The following is a 4,999-nucleotide window of genomic DNA, read 5'->3' as shown; positions in this document are numbered from 1 at the left end:
ATAGAAATAAGAAATCAAAGACCAGAGTAGACTGCCAGAGAGTGCTGATTTCTGGCTTCCTTCTGGTCTCCCTCTGGCAGAGGGCCTGAGAACTCAGGGGACTGCCTGAGAGCCCCTGAATCCTGCCTCCACATGGTGGTGAGCTTCCCCTAATTGTGCAATACCCATCCCACTATCTGGGATTTTTGTGAGGTCCCTCCCAAGGTCCCAGGGCAGATCTGGCTTTGATAGGTTATGGCTGAGATCCTGAAAGCCTGAGAGGGTGGGTTTCTAACTCCACTGGTGTAGTTGGTGTAGTGGCTCTGATCTGAGCAGACCACTGGAGAGTGCTGAGTTATGGCCTCCCTCTGGACTCCCTTATGTGGTGAAGGAAGCTTGAGTGTACCTAACTGGAACCTGAATTGGGCTTCTGTGGGTACTCCTAAATAGCTCATCGGAAGCCATCAGTTCCCTGCAAATTAGACCTGAGAGAAGCTGATCCCTGTACCAACGACCTTTACATAAACAATAAAGAAAGGATCTAGGGACCCCAATAATACCAACAGAGGAATACTTCAATTTAATTCTCATATCAGAATCATAAACAACAAAAGAAATTCACATGCCAAAATCACAATGAAAGAATAATAAATGGAAAGCCAAAACACTATGTCTCCACCAAACTCCACCAGTCCTGTAGAAGAGTTCTCCAAGGAGAACCCCCTAGAGATAACCCAGTACACTGAATTTAAAAGAACAATCGTAAATATGATCAAGGAATTAAATGAATTTAAAGAAGACATGAAGAAACAAATTAAAGAACTAAAAGAAGATAGGGATAAACTGCTGCATGAATGCACAAAACAGATAGAATCATTGACAAAAACTCAGAAATGAAGAAGGAAGTGAAAAACTCAATAAACCAACATGGGAAAGCCTCATGGCTAGAATGAATCAAATGGAAAACAGAATATCAACACTGGAGGATAGAGTTGAAGAATTGGACCACTCAAGAAAAGATTATGGAAAAAATTTAAAAACATAGGAATGGAATATTCAAGAGATGTGGGACAACATGAAAAGACTAAATCTATGGGTCAGAAGAATAGAGGATGGAGAAGAATTTCAGGTTAATGGTATTGAACAGATCTTAAACGGGATTGTAGAAGAGAATTTCCCGTAATTAAGGAAAGACATCCCCATACAAATAGAGGAAGCACATAGAACACCAAATAGGATCAGAAAAGAAACTCCCCATGACATATCATAGTAAAAAACACTATATGTACAGCACAAAGAGAGAATACTAAAACAGCAAAAGAAAAACAACAAGTCACATACAAAGGAAAGCCCAACAGAATTACAATTGACTTATCAATGCAAACTATGAAAACCAGAAGAGCCTGGACCAAGGTATTTCCAGTTCTACATGACAAAAGATGCCAGACCAGAATACAATACCCAGCAAAAATGTCTGTTACAATTGAAAGGGAAAGATCTTCCATGACATGAATAGCCTGAAAGAATACATGTCCACAAAACCAGGCCTTCAAGGAATACTTGAAACAATACAGAGAGCAGAGAGAGAAACAACTATATCCCAGGGACAACGAAAGAAAATAAACAAAGGTATACTCAAGGAGACACAAAATTAGACAGAGAACACAAACAGCAATCAAAATGATGGCAACCAATACACATCTTTCAATAATAACCTTAAATATCAATGTACTGAACTCCCCATTCAAAAGACATGGGCTAAGTGAATGGACTATGAAACAAAATCATCTCTTTGCTGTCTGCAAGACATCCATCTCACCTTCAAGGACAGGTATTACCTTAAGGTAAAAGGACAGAAAATGTATTCCAAGCAAATGGCCCTAAGAAGCAAGCAGGGGTTGCAATTCTATATCTGAAAAAAATAGACTTCAAAGTAAAACTAATCAGAAGAGATAAGGAGAGTCCCTTCATTCTGATCAAAGGAACAGTTAACCAAGAAGATATTACAACCTTTAACATATACGCATCAAACTCTGGTGCACCCAAATTCATAAAAACAGTTATAAGAGGGAAGTTTATAGCTCTAAGTGCCAAAATTAAAAAGTTAGAAAGAGCCCAAATAAATGACCTAACACTGCAACTCAAGACACTAAAAAGGCAAGAACAAATAAAACCCAAATCCAGCAGAAGAGAAGAAATAACAAAAAATCAGAGCAGAAATTAATGAAATAGAAACAAAGAAAGCAACACAAAGAATCAATGAATCTAAGAGCTGATTCTTTATAAAGCTAAACACGGTAGACAGATCCTGAGCCCAGTTAACCTAGAGAAAAAAAAGAGCAAATCCAAATCAACAAAATCAGAGATGAAAGGGGAAACATCACAACAGACACCCAAAAGATCCAAACCATTATAAGATAATATTTTAAAAACTTATACGCTACTAAATTTGAAAATCTAAAAGAAGTGGATAGATATCTGAAGTCATGGGAACCACCAAAGTTGAAGAAGGGATCAATAGTTTAAAAAGACCCATAACATATAAGGAAATTGAAACAGTAATGCAAAGCCTCCCAACTAAAAAAGTGCCCAGGCCCAGATGGATTTACAGAAGAATTCTACCAAACATTTAAAGAAGACCTCCAACCAATGCTACTTAAATTATTCAAAATGATAGAAACAGAGGGAGAACTCCAAAATTCCTTCTATGAAGCCAGCATCACTCTAATACCCAAACCGGGAAAAGACACAACCAAGAAAGAAAACTATAGATGCATACATTAATGAACATAGATGCAAAAATTCTCAACAAAATACTTTCAAACCACATACAGATACACATCAAAAAGATCATTCATGATGATCAAGTAGGCTTTATCACAGAGATGCAGGGATGGTTCAATGTACACAAGTCAATAAATTCCATTAATCATATAAATGGACTCAAAGACAAAAATCACATCACCATCTCAATAGATGCAGAAAAGGCTTTTGACAAAATGCAACATGCATTTATGTTCAAAGTTCTAGGGAGAATTGGAGTGGAGGGAACATACCTCAACATAATTAAAGCCATATACAACAAACCCACAGCCAACATCATTCTAAATGGAGAAAAACTGGAAGCATTCCCATTAAAATCAGGAACCAGACAAGGATGTCCACTATCTCCACTCCTTTCAACATAGTGCTTGAAACTCTTGCTAGAGCAATAAGACAGGAGAAGGAAACTAGAATTCATTGGAAAAAGAAGAGGTCAAACTATCACTCTTTGTGGATGATATGATACTATACCTAAGAGATCCCAAAAGTTCCACCACAAAACTCCTAGAACTCATTAACACTTTCAGCATAGTGGCAGGTTATAAAATCAATTTACAAAAATCAGTGGCCTTTCTATATACCATTAACAAGAAATTGGAGAAAGACTACAGAGAAATGCTCCTATTCACAATTGTTGCAAAAAAAAAAAAAAATCTTGGAATAAATCTAACCAAAGACACCAAGATCTCTACAATGAAAATTTTAAGTTGTTAAAGAAAGAGGTTGAAGAAGACACCAAGAGATGGAAGGACCTCCCATGCTCATGGATTGGAAGAATTAATATTGTAAAAATGACCATCCTACCAAAAGCAAAATATAAATTCGATGCAATCAAAATCACCATGACATACTTCACAGAATTAGAAAAAAAAATCCTTAAATTTGTATGGAAGCACAAAAGACCATGGATAGCCAAATCAACCCTGAGCCCAAAGAGCAATGCTGGGGGGATTTCTATACCAAATCTCAAAGTATGCTACAGAGCTATATTCATAAAACAGCATGGTACTGGCAAAAAAATAGACACATAGGTCAATGGAACATCATTAAAGATGCATACAAGAGTACATGCAATTTCAGCCACCTGATATTTGACAACGGTGCCAAGAATACATAATGGAGGAAAGACAGCATCCTCAACATATGGTGCTGGCTAAACTGGATCTCCACCTGTAGAAGAATGAAACTAGATCCTTAGCTTTCACCTTGCACAAAAGTCAACTCCAAATGGATCAAAGACCTCAATGTGAAACTGGAAACCCTGAAACTATTAGAAGAAAATATTGGCAGTAACTTACAAGATATAGGTGTAGGAAGGATTTTCTAAATTGGACTGGAGTTTCTCAGGAATTAAGGTCAACAATCAACAAGTGGGACCTCATTAAACTAAAAAGCTTCTGTACAGCAAAAGAAACAATAAAAAAAGTGAAGAGAAAACTCAGAATGAGAAAAATATTCTCCAGTGACACATCTGACAGAGGTTTAACATCCAGCATATATAAAGAACTCAAAAAACAAAGAATTGAGAAACCAAATGACCCAATGAAAAGACGGGCTAAAGATCTAAACAGAGAGTTCTCAAAGGAAGAAATAAGGATGGCTAAGAAACATCTCAAAAAGTGTTCAACATCGTTAATAATTAGAGAAACGCAAATTATAACCACCCTAAGGTATCACCTTACCCCAATCAGACTGGCTAGGATCAAGAGAACAAATGATACCAAATGCTGCTGAAGATGTAGAGAAAGGGGAATGCTCATTCACGGCTGGTGGGATTGCAAACTCGTGCAACCTCTATGGAAAACAGTGTGGAGAACTCTTTTTCTTTTCTTTTTTCTTTTCTTTTAAAAATTTTTAATAACTATGATTAGAAGAAGCATTTTACTACAGATTTAACATATTCAGTAACACACCGCAGAGCAAGAGTACATCTCTTTCACAAGTGGGTGCAAGTTTCTAGGTTCACAGTTGAATTAATGCAATTATACAATATTGAACTCAGTACAAGCCCTGTAAGAAATAAAATTTAATGAGTTCTTTAACCTTTAAAAAAGATCTCCATTTCATTTTAGAATACATTGTTTCTTGAAGAAAGACTCATTGTTTTTGCTACTAACACTGAGATGTTGGTGCATGCATCGCTAATCTGTCTGTATCTGATTATTACTAGTCATAATTGGTTGCACTTGGATTCTTG

Source organism: Nannospalax galili, unplaced genomic scaffold, assembly GCF_000622305.1.
Source record: "Nannospalax galili isolate Female #2095 unplaced genomic scaffold, S.galili_v1.0 scaffold381, whole genome shotgun sequence".
In the NCBI taxonomy this organism is placed as follows: domain Eukaryota; kingdom Metazoa; phylum Chordata; class Mammalia; order Rodentia; family Spalacidae; genus Nannospalax; species Nannospalax galili.
This window is presented reverse-complemented; position numbering follows the sequence as displayed.